Source organism: Mesoplodon bidens (assembly GCF_964165515.1).
Source record: "Mesoplodon bidens genome assembly, chromosome: 10".
Classification (NCBI taxonomy): domain Eukaryota; kingdom Metazoa; phylum Chordata; class Mammalia; order Artiodactyla; family Ziphiidae; genus Mesoplodon; species Mesoplodon bidens.
The window spans coordinates 76,056,516-76,081,224 of record NC_138172.1 but is presented as its reverse complement, the minus strand read 5'-3'; the positions used below and the strand labels follow the sequence as shown (position 1 = coordinate 76,081,224).

Genomic DNA, 24,709 nt, shown 5'->3' with positions numbered 1-24,709 from the left:
TGGTGGTTTTTTTTCATTTTGTTGTTAATAAATGTCTTGTGGGAGATATTTTGTGACTATGCAAATACTGTTTCTCTGAAACATTTTGCATATTAATTTTAACGTTTATCAGTGGGTGTAGTCTGAGACAGTTATTACTGTGGTATTTGCATAGTAATGATTTTCTATTTTCTTCTTTCCTTTTATCTTTTTTAATTGTAGTTATTCTGAAAGGAATAGCTATTCTTTATCACCATTTATTTATTAAATTTTTAATGTACATGTGTATGGACTAATGTGTATTTAAATTTTATTCTTTGGTTCATTATGCAGTAATATTATTATTTATTTTTATTTCTCAAGAAGTTTCAGTGTTGGCCACTAGGAACGCTTTCATGTCCTTTCCTCATTTTTCTATCAAGTTTTTGGTCCTGTGTCTCATAAATGTTAGGTATATCAGTCATTTGTTTGTGGCATATGATACAAATATATTCTTCTTCTGTGTCAGTTACAGTTATCTTCTGACTTTGTTTTTATGAGCTTTGGCGAGGCATACAAGTATTTTTATTTTAATGTAGTCAAATGCATCAATCTTTTATTTCCTTTGTATTTTGAGTTATAGTTAGGAACACTTTTCTTATACTGAGTTTAAAGAGAAATTCATCCGTATTGTCTTCTAGTACCTGTATGATTTCATTTTTAACATTTAGATTCCTAACCATTTGTGGTTTATTCTTGTTATTGTGTGAGATATGGATCTAACTATAGATTTTTCCAAATGACTACCCAGTTATACCATCATCTTTTATTAAAAAGTATCTACTTTCCCTAATGATTTGAGATGCCTCCTTTATCATTACTAAATCAGCATATGTATTGGGGTCTATTTCTGATTTTATATTCTATACCAATGGTTTATTTGTCTACGCATGTGCTAATACAACATTTTTAATTATATAGGTTTTATGGTATATCTTAAAGATTGTTACAGCTAGACGCCCCTTCTAATTTTTTCAGTGTGTTCCTGATTATTCTTATATGTTTATTTTTCCATGTGAACATTAGTATTGAATTTTCTAGCTCCATAAAATAACTTGCTGGTATTTTTATGGGGATTGTGTGAATTTATAAATCAATTTAAAGAGAACTGCATCTTAATGTTGAGTCAGTCTAAGAAAAAGGAATGTCTACATTTTTTCAGGACTATTTTTGTGTCTTTCATGACTGTTTTAACATTTCTTTTTATAGGCTTCACGTATTTCTTGTTAGATATATTCCTAAGTATTTAACCTTCTTATTTGCTATTGCAAATAGGCTTTCTGTATAATTACATAATGGCTGAAAACATCTGGAATTTACTAAAATATGTAAATCTATAGATTTAAGAAGCTGAGCAAACTCCAAAAAGGATGAGCCCAAAGAAATGCACGTTCAAACTGCTGACTATGAACGGCATAATATAAATTTTAAAAGCACCCAGATTTATTACCATAGGGGAACAATGATTTGAAAGACAGCAGAATTTTCATGAAAATATGGAGACTAGAAGGAAATAGCACAACAGTTTTAAAGTACTGGATTCCCTTTTCTCCACATCCTCACCATCACTTGTTATCTCATGTCCTTTTCATAATAACCATTCTAACAAGTGTTGGCCTAAAACATACATGTAGATCAGTGGAACAGAATAAGAGCCCTGAAATAACCCACATATATGGTCAATTAATTTATGAGAAAGCAGTCAAAATTGGAGAGCCACATGCAAAAGAATGAAACTAGATGCTCTTTTACACTGTACACAAAAATTAACTCAAAATGGATTAAAGACTTAAATGTAAGACCTACAACCATGAAATGCCTAGAAGAAAACATAAGCACTAAGCTCCTTGACATAGGTCTTGGCGATGATTTTTTGAATCTGACCCCAAAAACAAAAGCAAAAATAAACAAGTGAGACTACATCAAACTAAAAAGCTTGTGCACAGCAAAGGAAACCATCAACAGAATGAAAAGGTAACCTACTGAATGGAGGAAAATGTTTGCAAATCATATATCTGATAAGGGGCTAATATCCAAAATATATGAAGAAGTCATACAACTCAATAGCAAAAAATAAACAATAAATGGGCAGACAATCTGAATAGACACTTTTCCAAAGAAGACAGACAGCTGGCCAACATGTACCTGAAAAGATGCTCACCATCATTAACCATCAGGGAAATGCAAATCAAAACCAAATGAGATATCACCTCACACTTGTCAGAATGACTGTTATCAAAAAGACTAAAAATAACAAGTGATGGTGAGGATGTAGAGTAAGGGAGCCCTTGTGCATTGTTGGATTGTGCATTTGTGCAGCCACTATGGAAAGCAGTATGGAGGTTTCTCAGAAAATTAAAAACAGAACTACCATATCACCCAGCAATTCCAATTCTGGGTATTTTTCCAAAGAAATGAAAATACTAACTCAAAAAGATGTATGCATGCCCATGTTCGTGGCAGCATTATTTGTAGTAGCCAAGATATGGAAACAACCTAAGTGTCCACCTATGGATGAATGGGTAAAGAAATTGTGGTATGACTATGCAATGGAATATTACTGAGCCATAAGAAATAATGAAACCTTGCCACTTGCAATACCATGAATGGACCTCAAGGATATTATGCCAAGTGAAGTAAGACAGACATAGAAAGACAAGTACTGTATGAGCCCTTTTATATGTGGAATCTAAAAGAAAAACAAATCAACTTCATAGAAACAGAGAAACAGATTGGTGGTTGCCAGAGGCAGGGGGTAGAGTGGGATGAACTGTTTTTTAGTTTAAATAAATTGAATTTAAATTTTTTTAAGTAAATTAATTTTTAAACATTATGATAACTGGTAATGCTGATATTCACAGGGAGAGATGGGGGTTTTGACAAGAGGTATCTAGCCTGGAATTCTTCTTGTTTTTGTATATACATGTCTATATAAAAATATATGTTAAATCTTTCATAGGATCTTTCATTAGATCACTTTTACATAAAAACTTAGGATTTCTGGCTATTCTTGAAAGATTAAAATTGGAATGTTTGACAGCATAGGTATGACTTTTAATATGGAAATCTGAGCTTAGGAGCCACTTCTACCTGGTTTTTACCAGGCCGGCTTCATTTGCTTAACCAGGAAAGTATTCAGTGTTAATGGATTTATATAGCACATTGTTGCCATATTTCCCATATCCATCTTCAATTTCAATTTTTCAAGAAAACATACTTTTTAATTTTGGAAGAAAATGATGTTTTTTAAAGGAATTTTAGTTTTCCTCAAAAGCTGTGGAAACAGTGTTACGTATGTCATAGAAGTCCATAGACAAATATAATAAGGAAGTTGTTTTTATGTGATATACTTTTTCCCCCTATGACTTTGCTCTGTTAATGCTAGAGTGATCTATCAAAGTGCTTTGATAGTGTACTATCCAAGGGAATACATAACTTATAGAAGAAATAAAAAGCATTCAGATTCTTACTACAGCCTATTTAGAAGGGAAGAAAGTGATTCCACTCTTACAACCTCTGTGGTGCTGTGTCTCCTGTTCAAAAAGCACCTTTAAGTACTGGGGTAGTGAGCTAGAACTTCAGTTGACTCGTTCTTTCCTCAACTGCCGGCCCTTAATACCTTAATCTAAAACTTTAAAGGGGAAGAAAATCCGTTCTTCAGTCTCTGGGATCATTTTGGCAGCGGTTGCGTGTTGTTTCATTTGGGAAGAGGTTTTCTTTAAATCTTTTGTCTCTTGTTTCTTGGACCTATGATTCCCATTTGAGACCTGTGCCCTCTTGTCCTACCCCTGATTCTTTCTCAGTTCTTCAGCCAGGCCTGCCCTCCAGTCTGAGTGATTCCACCTAACTCTACTCTGTTCCACTTGTTAGGTTGTGACCAGCTTAGGCCCCAGTTAACTGTTCTTCACTGGAGAAGATTATAGAATATGTTAAATCATGAAAACATATAGTTTAAAATCTATATAAAGCTTTTGACTTTATTCAGGAACAAGTTAGAATACTAAAGTCATAGGATTTTAAAGTTGAATTATACTTCAGCAATTATTTGTTATATAATACTTTGAACCAAATGAAATTGCCTTTTTTCTAAGTCATGAATGGTTAAATATCAGCAGTTTTATGATTCAGTGCAATACTAATTAGTTGTCACTAGAGAGAGTTTTCAAAACTTTTTTCTTATTTTGTAAAATAACAATACTAATACTTACTTTATACAGTGGTTATAGAGGGTCATAAAAATTAGATATATTGTATATTAAAGGACTTAGTGAAGTTTCTGAGGCATAGTATCCTTTCTCTAAGTTAGTAGTAGTAAATGGTTACTATCGTGATTAATTCTAAGATAACAGGGCTATTTAATGGCATGATTTAGATTAGAATTGGATTGAAAAATCCATTGAAATTCTCTTTCAAATTTTCCAGAAAGATGCAAACATTTTCATATCCTAAGCTTCCCTCTTCTCCCACTCCACAGGGTGAGCTACATCTACTTGAAGTAGGTAAAGATTTATGCCAACTTGAAATTGTGTGATAGAGTTGCTATTATGATACTGTCAATAATAATAACCTTTCAAGTTCCAAAACTGTCATGACATCTGATGGCTAGATAGCTGCTTTCATTTTTTTATCCATTCAAAATTAAATATCAGAGGACCCTGTTCATTGTATGCACAAAGTATAACTATCTACCATTCCATTTCAAAACATATTGGATTTTCACTATATAATCTACCAGGAAACTAGTAAGCTCCTCAATTTGTTGTACTGTTTTCACATCAGAACCACTTTCTCAGGGTTATTCTAATAGTCTTTAGTTATGAAAATTAATAACAAATTTATATGTGTCAAAAGTGATTGCTTAAGTCTCGCATCTGGATTAGCATACACTGAGTCATCCCTTCCTCCACCCCACTTACTTGTAATGCTTTTTAATTTGACACTCTATCTTCCTGGTAGAAGGAGCTCATGCAAGGCAATGTTCAGTCCTCATCACCACTTCTGTGGGGCTGTCACTTATGTCACCTCAGTAATGGTTTATGAGTATGTTTTAAAATAGCGATAGAATTTCCTGTGCAGAACTTCAGTTATAAGGGTTATAAAAATAGGACAAACTAATATAATTTGTGATTGCATAAAGTAAAGGAAGTAGAGGTACCATGGGGACCTAATGAATCACAGAATGGAAACAGTCTTTTAGCTGACTAAACATTCAGACTTTGTACTAAGTCAGAGCGTGGATATGTAACTCAGCAAACCGGAACACACCACTCTGTGTTTACTTGGATGGGACAGAGAAATTCACAAATACCATCTGGGAAAAAATTCTTGGCTTATTTGTCTGTTTCTACTGTAGAGTAAATGAAGTACCACATATTTAGCATAAACAGACTGAAAGCACACCTGCTTTGTGGAATATACACACACCTGTGCACACATATACACACACAGCATTGTTCAAAATATAGAACATTGTATGTCTTGAAAAGTGATTCCTTTCCTTCTTTTTTGCTTCTTTTTAAAGAGTGTATTGTGGAAAATTTACTAATTGTTTTGAATGGCACTTGTTTCTGATCGATTGCTCTTAATATTTTCTATTACTTAGCTGGATTTTCTCTCATATTACTACCTCATACCTCAAGAAATAGTATTGTATCTTCTGTTTTTTAAGAAATAATGTTTGTATTGCAGATGACAGATAATAGTTTTTAATCTGTGACACAAAATGGGCATATTCTAAGTAGATTGCCTCTTTAGCTACGTTTTCCCCGCCAATTCTCCTGGGTAATTTGCTACAGGCATAACCTAGAGGACCAACCAGGAAAGAATTTCCAGTCCTTTCCCAACTCTCAGCATGTCTTCTTTTTCTTCCTGTAGTATATTCTACTAATAGTCAATTGTTCAACTCTTCAAGGTAAGAGAATCTCAGAGTACAAATTGTTTATCGTTCCAAGTAAGTTAAAAGCACTGTTTCATATTATTATACATGGTTTTCTTAGCGGAGGTATAAAACAGTGTCTTGCCTCCTTTCCATGTGTGTCAAGGCTTTTCCTTTAGTGTTCTTCATTTATTCCTGCCGGTCAGCTAGGATCCTGTTACCTAACTTAAGCTAAGCTCTGCTAGCTACTTGGATCCTATGCCAAGTTTGGATTTCTGACCTGTGCTGAAACTCAGTTCTGGCTGCAGCTCCTATTAAATGCCTAATGTGTAGTTTCCAAGAATTTCAGATTTACCAAAGACATGCAGACCATTCATAAAATACCCTCTCTCCAGACTGAGTTGCATCAGTTAATTAAAATAGGTACAGATTTGTGCCAACTGGAAATTGTGTGACTGAATTGATATTATATGCTGTCAATAATATGCTTTTGATAATACCCATTTTTGCAGTTCAAAAAATACCTTAATTTTTGATGGCTGTATAGCTACTTTTATTTCTCTATTTACTCACAGTTAAATATCGGAAAAATCACTTTGTTTTATGCACAGAATATAATTACCTACCATTCTACTTAAAAATCATACTGGGTTTTCACTATATGAATTTATCAGCCAAGTAGTAAACCACGCAGTCTGTTGAATTCTGTGTTCATATATGAATTGGTGTTCAAAGTTATTCTAATAATCTTTATGAAAACTAGTAAAGAATAAACTTAACAGGTGTGAGGAGTAACTATCTAACCTCCCATCTGGATTAGCAGGCACTGAGTTTCTCCTCCCCTGTTTGTTCTTCTAATGCCTTTTACTTTGGCACGTATCTCCCAACTACTGTATTCTCCTTCATCACATTTTGTGTTCTGTCCTGTATCTGAACCAAGAGACTTGTTTTCAGACTCCTGTTCTTCAGTACCTTTTCCAAGGTCTTTGAAAATCTTTTATGTATTCATAACCCTATATCTTCTTTTCCCAGAGTTGCTGTTTCTCTTGATTAGTGTGGAGATTATGCAGAGAAGAAGGAAATAAAAGTTCATATCCACTATGTGCCAACCAGTCTCCTAAACATTTTTTATATATTATTTTATTGTAGATACATAGGCCATTTTCCAGGTTTAAAAAAATAACAACTATTATTGCTATGTAGCTTTCTAACATAGTTTAACCCAATTTGACATGGCCTTATGTGTTATATAGATATCATTAGACAGCTTTATTTCCCAGATCCAAGTATTATGTATTAGTCTACAGTTGAAGAATATGTAACAGTTCTTTTTTTAAATATGTTTTTTATCCCTTCAGATACTCACATTCATCCTGATGTTTTATTAGGGGTTTTATTTTACTGACTGTGATAGGGAGCCATTTGTTTATGCTTATAATTTCAAACGTTCTAGTCATTTTTATATCTCTCGATGAATTTATAAGTCACATTCTGTTTCCTAAGAATGCACTAACTCTCCTTAGATACTTCTCTAGAGTAAGTGGTTCTGAATTCTAAGTGATGTAGATAATCTGAAATTCAAAAGATATTATTTATGTTTGAAGACTGATATAAAATTGACTTCAGATTTTTAAAGTGAATGGAAAGAGAAATAAGGTCCAGCAAATAAATGTGTCAATTAGAAAAGGCTTAAGAGAACACGTTAAGAATGTTTTGAGACTAAATTTGAAAGTAATGTTTTATTATCAGTAGAATCTTACTGACTTTGCACTTCTAATCCAGCTAAGAATCTGACAGTAAGCGACAGAAAGGCAATAGACACTACTGTAATCGTGCTCATTACTCAGAGTGGGTTTAATCTAAAAGTTTATATATTTTTCTTTTTCACAGTAGAGTAGATGCAGCAGAATGGTGTGGAAGCAGGTGCTGATAAGAAGCAGCAAGAAGTTGGGAGAGTGTAGGAGCTAAGAGGGAAATGATTGCTAAAAAACAGAACTACACAAAATTATAGGTATCTCATTGGTCTAGGAGTACCATTTATAAATTATGTTCCAGAAAGTATGCATTGAAATACCTAACATCTCCTAATACATTTCTTTGGTTGTAGAGACCATCACTCTTATATACTACAAGTATATTGATTGATATTCATATTGAAGGCTTGAAACAATTAGAAAAAATTGATACATTCAGGATACTCTTTGATAGTAAAGATAGTGTGTGATACACTTAGAAAGATGTCTCTCAATAATAAAGTTTATTTTTTTTAATCTGGAAATTTAGTTATATATAATATAGCATATATTTCTTAAAAGATCAAAAAACTTTTTTCCCTAAAACTTTGTATAAAGATTCCTTGATTTAGTAATGTCCTTAAGAAATTTTTTAAAGTATATTTTCTTTTTAAACTTTCAGTTGTGCATACTTTGAGAATGACATCTCTTATAATAAACATTTTACTTAATATTTGCGATAAACCTGGAGAGTTAGAAAATATTTTGTAGGTGTGGAAACTGAAGAACAGAAAGATTAAGCAACTTGGCAAAAGTCGCACAGTTTATAAAATAGGAGATGTGAAATTCAAGTAATTTCTTTTTCAGAGAGTTTGAGGAGTCTTTAGAATGAAAAATTCTGATTCTTTTATTCTGGTACTTACTGACTGAATTTACTGTGTATCTCTAAGGTCCCTTCTACTTTTGAGTATTCTGTGGTTCTCTGTAGTGAAAGTATTGATTTCAGAATAGATTCATATTTTGCAGAGGGTTTACGGAGAATATTGAACAAAAAGAAATGGTTAGAAAAGAGAAGCCCCAAGAAAAGTAAGTAGAACCTTCTTCTGGTGTGGAAAATATAAATTCAATATCAAGTATCTGATAAAGATATCCTGTATTTTAAGTCTGTAAAGAGAAAAAGTAACATTCTTCAACGTGAGAAATGGTCATAATAGCCAGCAAAACATTTTGGCATAACGAATAATTTTGTAACATTAAAGTAGGCATCATTTGATAGATCTCTGGACAAAGGTAATTAAATGTTAAGAAAGAAGAGATTAATGCATACTCAAAAAAAGATATTTAAGATATTGTGAACTTTTCTGGAAATTTACCATTTGCTGCTTGCGTTGGTCATTGGCTTCAAGAAGAAAAGTTTTAGATGTTGTCAGGAGTAGAATTCCTATTTTTAAATATCATATAAATTGCCCAGAGCTTGCATTTTATGCCAAGAAATCAAATTTAGCCATTGGTTTATATGAAATCACCTTGATCAAGCCATGTGGATTTCCCACTGGAATATACTTGTTTCTTAAATGTATTCTGTAGAAAGGGATGAAAAAGAAGGTTGGGACTAGATATTCAAGGTCATTGAATTACAAACTGAGGAATTTTTATGTAATTCTATAGATTGCTGGGGATATTGAAGATTTTAGAAAGTGGCATAGTCAGGAAAGTGGATAAAATAACCTGGCTGTTTTATATAAGGTAGTGAAAGACTCAAGATGCCACTTCCAGAGAGGTCTGTTTGAAGAAGGATGTTGAAGTATTTAGGCGAGAGATATTACTACCTCTGAGTTGGATGGTGACAGGTTTCTGAACTACATTTGCCATCTGTAAACACTAATCCACTATGGCTGTAAATTAAATTCTGTATCTGTAAGAATAAACAAATTCAAAACAATATATCAATCAAATCCATTATGACGGACATCAGTGTTTATCTGAGTAAAAAACAGGTAGAAGTTCTGAGTTCTGAGTACATTTAGATGTACCAATTTGGCATATTCTCACTTACTAGTCATTGTTCTAAATGGGACCCTCCTGGTTACTTTTGCAAAACCCACAAGAGCTTTTGAACCTTCAGCTGGGAAATGCTGGTAGGGTGGAAAGCTTTTGGAGACAGACATCCCTGGGTTTGAATTTTGGCTTCCTTCATAACTTGCTAGTTATGCATTATTGAGTGTTATTTCTTAATCCCTTTGAGTCCTGGTTTACTCATCTGTAGGAATTTACCTACCTCGTAGGCATTATATAAGATGATGTACATAAATGGCTTAGCACTCGTCGACACTGTTGATGAAAACATGATTTAATTAATGCCAGCCAAAAATTTTAATCAAAAAACTATACAATTGGAGTAATACAGTGTTAAGGGCAAAGACACTAAAGAGCCAGAAGAGAGCTTGAAGAATCATATGCTGTATGTATTTCTGGGGCCACTTTCCTGGCTTTGAATGTCACACTGTATACAGTTCTGTCTTGATTTCTCCTACTTCTACTTCTCACTCCTGGTATGCTTTAGATATCTTAAAATTCTCAGATATCAGTTTAGATAATTTGTTATATGTGAATTTCCCTGTTCTTCCTTGTCTGTTCCCATCTAACTTGATGTCCCTGAGAAGAAACCGTCAGATGCGGAGTGGTTTAAATTGCCTTTGTTTGAATCCTGGGACTTGGAAGGCTTTTCCGTAAGCTTCATGCTTTCTCCTCTTATGACTGCAGTTCAAATACAACTTAACTGTCAGTGAAACAAGAGTTTCTCCATCAAATACTTGAATGTTCTCCTAAATGATTTTTTGAGTCCCAACATTTTGTATTTTAGTGATGACTACTATGTCTAGTTTTTTCCTTTCCCCCAAATGAATGACTTTCAGAATATTGTATGAAGAAGTTTCCCAACATGCTTGAAAAACACATGGAAAGATGTACTAAGTAGATAGTAACGTGGAGTTTGAGAGATAAAACAGAGAAATAGATAAATGGGTAGGTGAGAGAGGGTTCAGAGGACAGAAAAGAGAGTTCAAGCCCCCAAAATGACCAGTGTGCTAATGAGTATAGATTTATTATATAATTATTTGGGGGCCTAAATCAGGTATTTGCTATGAATATACTTTATAAAATATGAGGCACTATATTTTATGAGTATTGCTAATAATAATATTTTCAAAACCTATTTTGAAAATCTTTACCCTGAAGAGTCTATAGAGAAAGCTTTTTATCTGAAATATTGTTATAGTTAATAGATGCAGTTTTTATCATCAGTATTAGCATTCATAGTTAAGTTACAACCTCTAGGTACCAAAATTTGGGGAGAGTCAATCATCCTTCCTGTGTTCATGTGTTCTTTCCTCTGTGAATTGACCCTGTAAGCATCTTAACTTGTAATACCTTGGTATTTATGTAGGAGACTTCGGGGAAAAAGTTAAAATTCAGTATTTTCAAATTAATCATCCAGCATAGTTTTTTTAAATAATTGTTTTCTACCAACTAAAGTCATGCAACATAATACTTCCATACTTATACCTGTATTTAACACTATTCTTCAAAATATGTATTCTTAAAAGTAAAAGTACTTGCTGTGCTTTATGTAACTGAAGTTACAAAAGACTTGTAACTTCTAATAATCAGCTTAATCTGATCTTAAACTCTTGATGGTTTTGGAACAGGAATTTTTGTTTTAAAGAGCTTGTTAAATGAATTATGCAATTATAAGTAAATGTGGTCACAGCTGTTTTTGATTTCTTTGTTATACACCTGATTGGAAACAAGTTTTTAAAAATATTTTTCCATTTCTTACACTGACACCTAGTGTTCACTATTCCTGATATCTTGAATATCGAAATTTAGTTATTAATAGCTCTGGAACTAGAATTACATTAAAACTTCTTTTTTTTTTTTTTAGCAGTGCACCTGTTCACAGACCAATAACTCCTATTTTCAACATCAGTGAGACAGAATTTTTTCTAGTTATGTATATGACACCATTATGAATCAATTGCTGAGGCTATTTTGAACACAGCAAAACTCAAAGAAGCATAGAGTTTTAGAGGTGAAAGGAACTTGAGGAGGTTTTTAAAACCAAGATTCTTAAGACCCCAGTGCTTTGTTATGTACACAGTTCCTTCAAGTCCAAGTGGATGGTTTTGTTTATGTGAGTTTGGTTCCTGGGCGATAGAGTAACAAATCACATTTAATCATGTAAGCATTTAAGATTTGATATTAGTAGTTGGCCAGGAAGTAAGACTGAGTTGTTTCTGATTTTTTTTTATTGAGGTATAATTGACATAGAACATTATATTAGTTTCAGGTGTACAACATAATGACTCAATATTTGTATATATAGCAAAATGATCACCACAGTAAGTCTAGGTAACATTCGTCACCTTACATTGTTAAAGAAAATTTTTTTCTTGTGATGAGGACTTTTAAGATCTACTCTCTTAGCAACTTTCCAATTTGCAATACAGTATTATTAACTATGGTTACCATGCTGTACAGTTTCTAATTTTTGTAATGGGTGACCTTGTGATGTTATGTGTATACTATTTCCTGTGACTTCCTAAGGATAATTTAAGTACTCCAGCCTTTCTGGTAATACACTTTAAAGATCTAGAAGGTTAGTATCCGATTATCTGCAATTAAGTGAAAATGTATATATAAGTTGGAGAAAATTTATTTATGCAGTAAACAATTGTTAATCCAGGTGGCCAGTGCACATAGTGAAATTTGTTCATTTCATTTTTTATATTTTTTATTAAAGTAGGGAATGATATTATTGGTAAGATTAAAATTTTAGAGAAGCTTAAACATTTAATTTGCTTAAGTATTTACAAAGTCAGTGACAGAGTAAATTTCAAGTCATTTCTAATTTAATTTGCTACAGACTTCAGAGTATTTGAATATAGAAATGTATCTTTCAATGGAGTATAATTTTCTCATAAGTAAAAATCAAACATTTTAAATATAGGAGATAATCATAATTGAATTAGATTTATTGTTAGTAATAGTTATGATGTTTCTAGGTAATCTAAGAACTTTGAGAGGGGAACTCTGTCACACAAGCTGTTGTTTTATATATAATTTATAGTTTATATTTATTATGTAATTAATATTTATAATTTATATTTATCATCTGCTATTTGATAGATACTGTTTTTGATGCTTGAGATAAGTGTCTAATGAGGTCTTCATTCATATTGTTTTGGTTAACAGAAATGATAAGAATAAAGAAATGTAGAAAGAAATTACAAAAGAATTTTGATTACCATTTCTTCATTTTTAATAATTTCCAATATATTTCTCACATTATTTGGGGGCTTGGATTTCAATACATTTCTGAATTACTGTTTTCAGGATTATCAAGTTCACCCCCAAATCAACCAAGTTCTTGGAAAAGAGATGCCCGGTCCCTTTAACTATGTGACATGAAAGGACCTTGTCAGATATAACAAAAATGAGTAATGAAGTAGGTAGCAATTGTGGAGTACATAGTTTTTCCTTGGCTTAAATGTGTTGAAGTTTTTAATTTGGAATATCAGCATCCATTAATGTTGAATGAAGATTGGAGCAGTAGTAGATAATGTACATAAATACAGTGATTCTCTGTGTATAGATACTTCAGAATATTTAGTAAAATATTTAAGTCTTTCTGTTGTAAGTCAGGGCAGTAGGATTCCAAATCACATTTTTCCTAGGCACTTAATTAAAATGCGTAATGTGGCACTTTTTTAATTCATAAGTTCATTGGCTCCCATTTTATTCAAATTGCTTATTTCATTTAGAAGCCCAAATAAAATTAAAGAAAGGCATCACACTCACATATAAGTGAGTAAAAGTTCACCTGGCTTTTTCCCCTTTCTGTTCCAGGTGCAAAAATTGGTCGAAATTGCTGGGACAGGCAGTTATTTTTAGAATAGTTTCTGGTTTAATGTTTTTTCAGGCCCAATACTAAAATATTCTTCAACTACTGCAATTTTATATTGCTACTCTCAAAGCAGAACTCTGTTAAAAATAGTGTATAATTATGTGGATTCTGATATAAGTAAAATCCTGTCTCCTCAATATACTGTATATACAAGAGGTTGAGTTAGACTGGATGGGATTGTTGGCCTCACATTGGTTCCATCATTCATTGGTTCATCAATGATTTACTGATGACTGTGCCAAAGTGTTGTTTCAGGCATTGGGGATGTCATGGTACATAAAGCCCCTGCCCCCATAGAGCTTATCTTTTGGTGTGCAAGAAAGATAATAAATGAATAAATAATATCAGATAATGTTAACTGCTATAAAGAAAATAATGCAGTATAAGGAAAGGGAGAGGTAAAGTTAGATTACTTCAGAGGAGATGGTATTTGAGTAAAAAATTAAATAATGTTGAATAGAATACCATACAGAGATCTAGGGGAAGAGCATTCCAGACTGAGTGACAGGAGGTATAAAGGTCCTGAGACTGGAATGTGCTTCAAAAACAGAAATATCAGGGTATTTGGAGTGAAGTGAGTGGGGTCAAATGGTAGGAGATGATGTGTAAAAGGGAGGCAGGGGCCAGATTATGCATGCATTGTGTTGCTCTGTGTCACTTTCACTGTTTGACTTTGTACGGACAGAAGTTTTTAAAAGGTTTAATTTACATTGATATATCTTGCTAAGGAGTTGCATTTTGTTCAAAGTCTGATAGGAAACTACTAAAGTTTATAAGTAGGGGAGTGATTTGTGCTCTCATTTAAGGGTATTTTATTTATCTTTTTTTAGAATTTATTTGACTTTGAGACAAAAGCACTTGAGTTTCAAAAATATTTTTGTCCAAGTGAAGTAAATTCACTAATTCTTTTTTCACCATTCCAGCAATTTCTAAATGTGCAGTACAGTATTTTCAACCACATGTACATTGTTGTGCAACAGATCCCCAGAACCCTCTGGATGATTTAAGATTTTTAAAAGATCACTCCAGCTGGCTGTAGCTGTTTTGGAGTGGAAGCAGGGAGACTAACTAGTTAAGAGACTTCAGTAGTGGTTTCTGGTAGCTCACTCACTGTACTGGTGAGAAGTGGTCCAGTATGGCTTTATTTTGAAGGTGGTATCAACAGGACTTGCTAATAACAGTGGATATTAGATGTGAAGATACGGAAGAAATCAAGGATGACCTCTAGAATGTTTATCTGAGCAGCTAGATGAATAGCAGTTTGGGGCCACAATTTAGCATTTATGTGTTAAATGCATTTATCATACTAAAGTTGAGAAACCTGTAAGACAGCTAAGTGGAGGAGTAGAGTAAGCAGTTTAATATATGACTTGAATTCGTGAGAGAGGTTGGTGCTAAAGATAAAAATTTTGTAGTCATTGGCATATTAATGGGATTTAAAGTCATATAAGGTAGTATGAGGTCTATTAGGAAGAGAAGAGAGAAGACAGAGAGAAGACTGGAGAGCAGCCCCAGGAGGTATCCCAACACACACAGGTTGAAGAAATGAAGACACAGGCCAGGAGATGAGTGACACCAACTGTATGGTATCCTGGTAGCCAAATGAAGAGAGTGTTTCAGATCCTGTTGAGAAGTTGACTAAAATGAGGACAGCGGGTCGATTATTGCATTTGATAAGTTGTGGCAAGAATAGTTCCAATTCAGTGGTGGGAACAAAAAGTCTTTTTAGAATTAATTACCAAGAGCCCTGGAGATGAGATAGTGAAGGCAGAAGTAATAGTCAATCCTGAAGGGATTTTTGCTCTAAAAGTAGTATAAACGCATCCTGGCTTGCTCAGGGAGTCCTGCTTGTTGCCCATCATCCTAGCATAATTATTATCAGCACTCCGTTTACTGTCAAAGACTGAGAGGGGGTGTGGTATCAAGGGAGGATTTTAGTGAACCTGATTATTATTCTAATGGATCTAATAATATAAATGAAACCTTACAGGGTATATTCTTCTGAATCTAGCTTCTTTTACTCAACATCATGTTCGTGAGATTCATCATGTTGTTATTCTCGTGCAAGATGGCATTCCATTGTATAAATTTGACAATTTATTTCTTAGTTTTGATAAATACTTGGGTTAATCCAATTTAGAGCTATTATTAAAAGTGCTCCCATGAATATTCTTGTACAGGTATTTTGATGAACACATTTTTGTCGGTTATACTTAGGGGAAGAATTTTAATATAGTAGGATTTGCTTTTCTAATACTTGTATAATGTAAGGTAGGTTGGTATTCTACAAAATGACTAAGGTATTATTGTATTTTATAATTTAGACATTCTCAAAAAGCAAAGCAAAACCTGATTTTAAGTCATTCCTTTGGCTCAACTGTATTGAGGTCTTCTGAATGTCTTATATTGTACTTTAGGGGTACAATGAGGGCTAAAACCTTCAAAAAGTACCATATAGGATGACTTCTGTGGATACCTTACTGGAGAGGTTATATATAGTCCAGCAGAGGATATGATAAATTATTAAATGAATATACTACTAACGAAGATGTAATATATGAGATGTTATAGTGGTTCAGTGAGAGAGAAATTAGTTCTTCCTCTAAGAATCAGGAAAAACCTTATAAAGGAAATAATTTTTGTGCTGGGCTTAGGAATTAATGTCTGATCTCGTAGAGACTAGAAATAATCTGGGAGTTAGATAGTGGAAGGTATAGATAGGAGAATAGTTCGAGAAAAAGGAGTAGTTCATTTTGAGGGGAGTATAGCATCCATGAAGAGAAACAAAAGGAAATAGAAATTTTAAAACTCTGAGACCATATTTAATAGAAATTGAGAGTCTCTTGAAGTTTTGACCTTATTTTTTTCAGTTGCTGTTTTTAGATGACAACCTAATATCAGTACATGGAATAATTTGGGGCAGAGAGACTCTTGTTGGGGGCCCTGCTGGGATACTGGGCATTTAGACTCCCAGGGCTTGACCTTAAGTTAGGTGGTTATAAGATATGGTGTGGGAGCGTGGCGTATGCAGTGGAGAGCGAACCTTTTGTTCTGAGCTGATAGTAAGCAAACGTTAATGTTACTCAATAGGCTGCAACTTAATCACTTTGGCAGGAAAGAAGACCTAATAATTAAAAGTGTTCATGTAAATTTTTTAAACGTTTGGCCATGTATGCTGATTGTAACCTTATTTCACTCTATTATAAAAGTACAAAAGCATTCTGATGCTAAAGAATCTTTGACTTTGCTGGCCAGTGTTAGGTGGGAAGAGCTTATCTGTACCACAGAAAACATCAGAATCTCTGCCCAAGTTGTTTTTTTCCCTTCATATAGCGTATGCTCTATGATGTCAGACATAGTAACAGGAAGAACATCTCCATCTGGTAGTCATTACCTGTAGCTTGTATGTGTCTTCTGGAAGTTAACTTTTAATGTTAAACAAAGGAAGCTGATCAAAACCAGCTGTAAAACCTTTACATAGTTCATATTTTATACAGTCAGCATTAGGTTACCATTCACATAACTGCATGTCTGAAGTTTAAAAAAAATAATAAGGTAAATCTTTTCCTTTTATTAAAATAAATGTAATCCTGATTTTATAGTTGACACAACTTTAATTGTTTTCCTGTTTGGCAGGAAAATTTAATGCAGTTGGCATCATTATGTATGTATTTTACACACCTTGGAGAAATAATGGCTCATTTATTAACTATATGTGCCACAATTAATATATTTTGGATGTAATCAAAATAAAAACAGTAGGTTGAAATATAATTTTCTAATATAAAATTATGGGGTTAGTAAATGTAGAAACGCTCCAGCTAAACACGTAACAGGCCATTAAATGTATTATGTGAACTAATTCTATAGATAATGAAAATTACTCTAGTAATACCTTCTTTGACACATGGCATTTATTATAATTTTAGATACATGCAAACACAGTAATTTTAGATCATTATTGGTTATGATAAGAAATGACTCAGAGAATTTTAAATCACGATGACTTTTTTCTTTAATTGAACTTAGAAGAACTAAGGAATTTGGAAAAATCGGAACATTCTGGGCCGTGTTTTGCCTACTGTTGGTACATTGTGTATGTTTAATAACAGTTTCTTCTGCCTGGAACTTGCAGTTGTTATATTTAGAGAAATTTTGAAACCACAAAGAAGCACATGAATTTGTAATAGCACATGCTTTTGAAATATCTGTAACAACAGTGTTGAGGATTTGCTACCATGAAATGGAATTTCCTATCAAGAAAATGCAGCAGATAATGTAATGACTCAGGCATAACAATCGAGGTGGAAGACAGTAAGCTTTTCTCTACCAAAGAAATATTTTGAAATTCAGTGGTTCTTTTGCAAGTGATTAGCGCTGTTTTGTTGGAAATGTTCTAGTCTGTAGCAACCTAAGTATTGCTCACAAATACCATTTAGGCAGAGAAGCCAAGGACAATTCTGACCATCCAAGTATAGCACCATATCAAAGTGTGACCAAGATTTGACAATCTGTTGTATAGGTGCTTTTCTCAGGCCTTGGTTAACTATCTAGCTTTAGAAAGGTATTCTAAAATGTATAAGCACATAAATAGAAAGTAATTGACAGCGAACATTAATAATTATTAAAATAATGTAATTGTAGTTTTCATTTCTGCAAATAGGGGCGTACTCTGTTTTTAAAAGATATGGGATATCTTGTATGCAGAAAAAGTACTGGACAATGTTACCATCAGAGAACTGACAAGTTACCATTCCTTAGGAGGGAGATTTAAAGAGTGTTTTACTTTAATCATAGTATTTGTATTGGAACATTTAAGTCAATTTAAGATATGTTCATATCTAACACAAAAACAAGTAATTTAGCACATGCTAGGAACTCAGTATATGTATGTCTATTAAGTTACTCATTGTCTAAAGAAGGCTTAGCTAAACTCAGTACTTTTTCTTAGACTACATATATATATATATGTTTTATATAGAGAGAAAGAATATATGTAAATATGTACATGTATTTAATGTAAGTAAATATACAAATTTGTACATTTAAAATTAGCACAAGAAAATGCACATTTTAGTTGCTCAGTTCAGGGAGCTTTTACAATTCTATATTACCGTGTAACCATCACCCCAAACTAGGACTAACATTTCCATTCCTTAAGGAAATTCTCCTTTCCAGTCACAACCTGCCTGCTGCCCCCAGGTGATTGCTCTCACCATAGATTAGCTTGTCTGCTCTTAGATTTCATGTAAATGGAATTGTATAGAATGTACTTTCTTGTATCTAGCTTCCTTGGGTTTGTTAGTCTTTTTATTTCATACATTCTAGTGGGTATGTATTGTTATCTCAGTGTGCTATTTCCTTAATGATGAATGACATTCAGTACCTTTATTTCTATTTCCTTAATGATGAATTATATTCAGTACCTTTAAATATGTTTATTGGCCATTCATACGTCTCACCTTGTGATATATCTGTTCAGTTTTTTTGTCTGATTTTTTCATGTTATTTGTACTTCCCATGCTTTGTCCAATGAATCTTTGTGTACACCAAGATCATGAAAATTCTCTCTCAGGTTTTTTTCTGGTATTTTTATGGTTTCGATTTTATGCTTAAGTCTGTGATCTACATTGAATTAACTGTTGCTTGTGGAATAAGATAAATATTGGAGCTTATTTTTCCCATCCAGTAGTTACAGCCACATTTGTTACCCATGTTTCAGCAACATTTTGGATAAAAGACCATATGACTTTTAAATTATTTGTACAATTCATCAACATTTCCATTCTCTTAGCTCCTTTTAATTTAATTACAGTTTGTCCACTAGTGAATTCACTAAACAATACCTGCCCACAACATTTCAACGAGTTGGTGTCATCATGCATTCTAGTTCTCTGTTCTCTTCCATTTGTATACTCATAGACCAATTACTTCTATTTGTCAGTATGGAGTGACTTTTGGTGAATTTGTATCTAACTTCTATCTTAAAGTTCTCCTCAGAATCTCAGTTAATCTGTTTTTCCCGCTCTTCTCAAAGCTAAGTGTAACGACAAACCCCACAAGCCATAAGATCTTAAGTATTTTCTAAAACTATTCAGCTGAATTTTTAGAACATGATGCCCCTAACGTGTTTTAGGTGTGGTAGTGTAATGTAATGGTTGAAGCCCAGTTGCTCATCGATATAAGATTTCTTAGGTTTCTGTGTTCATTTTAGAAACATTTTGATGACTCCCATAAGTTATCAAAACACTGATTTGCAGTTTTTCAAATTAAATAATCTTATTTAATTGAGTAGTCTATTTTCACCCTAGACTTAATTTATAAACTGATTATAATTAATTTGATCTTTGGATTAAGGCTGATTTTTATCTTTATTATTCTTCTCTATAGTTTCCAAGCTTTCCTTGATAAACATGTATTGCTTTTATAACCAGGAAAGAAAGAGTAGCCATTAACAATGTCCAAGAGTGGAATATGTTCTCTAAACTTCTGTCAATGCCTAATTAATTAACAGGACATATTTAGATATCAGAGTATTTTGGCTAATGAATTTTCAAATTAATATAAATAGAAGATGGAGAAAATTGGGCTTCTAGAATGCTTTGAGTTGGTGTGTTTAATTATATTGTTTGGGCTATATGGATCTGTATATTTAAATAATATTGCTTGTGGACTACCCATACATCTACTATGTAGATAATGAAGACTGTCTGCTGAAGTATCAGCCAAAATGTTACTTATGAGGGACAAAAAACAGACTACAGGGGGAAAAGTAATTTTTTTCAAACTTTTATTTGGGTAAATAACAGTCGAGAGCATGAAGAAATTTTAGAAATGACAGGGGAACAAATGATACCATTGTTTTATGAACTCTGAGCTGATTTTTTTTTTTACCCTGGAACTTTCTGATGTTTGAATGTATAGTGACACAGCTCTCATTTCCTGAGTCCTTCTTGTAAGATAAAGAGGGGATCCAAGTTTGAAGAGTGCTTGTCCCTGTCTGGGATTAAAACCCAGGAGCTGACTGTGGAGCAGCCTTGGTAACAGAGGAACATGAGTACAGGTGACTCTGCATCAGAAACAGATTTGGAAGAGTCAAACTTCTAAGTCAGTGCTTCCTAAACTATTTGAAGTAAAAGTCCAGTTTTTATTGTTATTGTTGGTATTTTTTACCTTTACCACATTTATAAAATATAATAAAAAATCATAGTGATGTCAAATATTATAAAAGTTTCTAAACATTAATTTTCTGTTCTTGTCTTGCTGAAGACTGACAACAGTTTGTGATGTGGTGCTAGTCAGGGCCCGTATTTTTTGTGTGTGTGTGGTACGTGGGCCTCTCACCGTTGTGGCCTCTCCTGCTGCGGAGCACAGGCTCCGGACGCGCAGGCTCAGCGGCCATGGCTCACGGGCCCAGCCGCTCCGCGGCACGTGGGATCTTCCCTGACCGGGGCACGAACCCGTGTCCCCTGCATCAGCAGGCAGACTCTCAACCACTGCACCACAATGGAAGCCCAGGGCCCGTATTTTGAGTGGCGCTGATAAGAAAGCATTGTATCACTTTAATTGGCAGTGTATTTTTTTTCTTAGTGCCAAAATAATGGTGATCTTAACACTTGATGATAATAGAGGTTTGATGAAATATTTGGTATATATGGCTTAATTTCTCTGAAACCAGGGTTTCTGGGGTCAGACTGCCTCATTAATTTGGGGGCAAGTCCTGTATCCTCAATCTCCTTGTTGTAAAGTGGGGATATTATCATTCCTAACCTCATTGCATTGTTTTGATGATTAAATAAGAAAATTCATGGCAGTTGCTTGGCATGACATAGTAGGAGTGTTATATATATTAAGCCATATTGTCACTCTCATCCAGACTTTTTATCCTAGGAACTCAATGACAGGCCACTTTAGAGGAGTGATTAGCATGCTAGGTCCCATTGGGAAAAGTCACAGGAGATTACCTCTCTTTGTAGAGCTGGCTATCAAGCACCAATAAACTCAGGTTTAATTCAGGGAATACCAACAGCCTGTGAGTTTCTTCTGGTAGGTCTGCACATCAGGTATCTGTGTCAGATTTAAGGAGGGATATCTATACGGGCTGAAGTAGGTCTTTAGGAAGCAATTAATACAAAGTCAAGATCTGCCTTTCCAGGGAAAGGGATCCAATAAAAGCTAAGATGGGTCACCAGGACTCAGTTTCAAGAGACTGATGTTCATGACAAGACTCTAGCCCTAGAATAAAACTGGAGTGCATGCTAATAACCAGAAGAGGTACCTGGTCAGGAGGTATGGTATACATGACAGAGTTCTGGGAAAGCTGTGTCTTGGTTGACATGTGAACATATAAGAACTTATTGTGCACACTGGATATCAAGTTAAAACAAGAGACTCTCTTTTGCCTTTTTTTGGCTGATGACTCGTTCTCATTGGCTCCATACCTAGGAAGATCTGAGTTTGCAGGTTAGTGGTCTTTAATAGATGTAATGGGCAAGGCAAAGATAGACAAATAATGAAGTGTTATTTGGTTAGGTAGGCTCCTCACCTGTGACTTTTGCAGCTTTTTCTAAATGTTTTCTGAACAGTAATTTTAAAATGTAGATTGGAGCTTCTTGATGTTGACCTTAAGGAATCCTCAGTTCACTGTCCTACGGAATGAATAAAAATGTGGGTTTCCCAGATGTCCGTTAACCATGGCTTCGTTATTCCTGTCACTCAATAAACTTGAAACTCTTGCCAAATAGGAACCTGCCTGAAAAGAAGATACATGTCTTTCTATTACTTTATCCATTTTTCTTCATCTTACATTTTCCAGAAGGCTAGACAGAAATAAAATACTGAAAAACTTCTTTTTCAGTCAAGGGTTTATTACTCTTTATCATATTTGTTTTAATTTAAGTATAGGAACATACTGATTATGTTAAGAATAAATGGCAAGAGAAGACATAAAGGAATATGAAGTTTGTTTTGTGGCTCAGATGTTTGTTGTTTATACATCTGCTTCATTTCCTGTGATTTCATTGGTGGTTTTGAACTCGTGGGCATCTTGCTGTATACTGGTAGTGACAGTTGCTTCCATGTCATCACTCCAGTTTGTAAAAAGAAATTGCTTCCATTTTGAGATGAAAGGATTTAGTTTTCCCAGCTGTTGTCCATGCATGCAACCCCTTCAGCAGAAACTTATGTCTCTGAACACTGAATAAGAATAGATTGATCCTATAGTTTACAGACTGGCTTTGGGGTGGTCTGAAAAAATCAGAAATCTACCTTTTGATCTAAAAGCTCTATAAATTCTCATAGATTTCAACATGTTTTAACTCCCGTCTAGATAGTGACTGTTCCTTGTATAACATGGGTTTGTTGGGTAAGCAATGATCTTTTTCCCCTTAAATTTCCAGATTATATGAAATAAATAATGATATGCTATTTACTAGATTCATAGCCAATGAAAATGAGCAGATTTTCTTCAATGCATTTGGTAACTTCAGAGCAGGCTCTGTTAGAAGTCCTTTCTTGGAAACAACTGGCCAAACGTAGTGTATTGATACATGGTATTCATCTGAGGTCTCTTCTGCAAGTGGCCACTTTGTTGCATAGCTTTGCTGAAGTGAGCGGAGCCATTTCCCTCTCCCAGCAGTTAACAAATGCTGCTACCAGTAGCTACTGGTGGTCTCCTCTCTAGGCATAATTGAAGAGGTGGAATGGAGTTACTGTGTTTTTCCTTTGTGTCAGAGTAGTTACCTAAGACCTGCAGAGGAGAAGGTAGCTAAATATTACCAAATATTTTTCAAAAAATAAAACCAATTCAGTTACTTTAAGGGTTCTCTACAAAATATAATTTGTTAAACTGTGGATTTTTTGGTGGTTTCCTCCCACTCTTCTCATATATCTCAGATTCTTTTGGTATAGTGCTGAAGCAGTTACTCTCTAAAAAAACTCTAAACAGGAACTTTCTAGGAAATATGGAGGCGACTATGAGTATACTGTTTCCTTCCATTAGTTTACATGTACTTATATGAATCATACGTACATTTTTTCCCTCCCAAACTTCCTAAACCAGGCTAAATATGCTGTGCCAATTTATAAGGGCCTATAAATCTAAGCAGTATTAGGACCGCAGATCCATCCTTTTTTCTCGCTCTTCCTACAACTGTAAAATTAGTCCATGTGGTGATCTCTGGATTTCAGTTCTAACTCCCCTTCTGACACATGCTGTTAATCCGTAAACACAACTTTTATCATGTCACCCCCCCACAACTTGAGCCCCCCACCTCCCACTCAGAACGCTATACTGTTGTTTAACACCTTCTGCTTTGGTTTGTTTAATACCTTTGTTTGTATTGATGCTATCATTGTGGTATTCACAATTTGCTGCCTTGTTTTACTGTCTTTGTAATGTTTTTGGTGACAGGATCCATAATTCTCTTTATCTCCCCAACTTCTAATTCAGCATTTTATAGTCACATATTCTATATTTATTGACCCTCTGCTGTGCTCTGGGCACTGTAAAGTACATTGAGGAATCACAGACGAAAGCTGTAAAATACACTCCTAAGAAGCTTGAACTACTTTGATGCTCCATATAATGTTTGTTGGCTGTAATGTTGGTGAGTATCATAATGCTAAGGAATTTGTCTAAGAATAATAATTTTATAATATTTACCAGCATGCTCTGATTTATGCTTTTAAAAATTGAGGGCTTCCCTGGTGGCTCAGTGGTTGAGAGTCCGCCTACCGATGCAGGGGACACGGGTTCGTGGCCCGGTCAGGGAAGATCCCACATGCCGCAGAGCGGCTGGGCCAATGAGCCATGACCTCTGGGCCTGCGCGTCCAGAGTCTGTGTTCCGCAGTGGGAGAGGCCACAGCAGTGAGAGGCCTGCGTACCGCAAAAAAAAAAAAAAAGAAAAAGAAAAAAAGAAAAAAAATTGAATTTATTACAGTATACTAATTTTTATTATTTTAATTTTTGCAGTATTGTATGTGTTACTTTATTTCGTAAGTACTTTATAAATTACTTTGTAAGATACATGGTTCAACTTTTGAAAAAAGTGCTACAACAACCTTAAGTTTATCATGGGCTGGATTGAATGATTAGCTTAAAAGACGCATCTGTATCC

General features: G+C 34.1%; 1 protein-coding gene across 8 annotated transcripts in view; it reads left to right on the top strand.

Moving 5' to 3' along the window:
* The window catches only part of SUPT3H (SPT3 homolog, SAGA and STAGA complex component), a 441,549-nt gene that overhangs the window by 232,034 nt on the left and 184,806 nt on the right, over window positions 1–24,709 (top strand). The window lies entirely within an intron of this gene.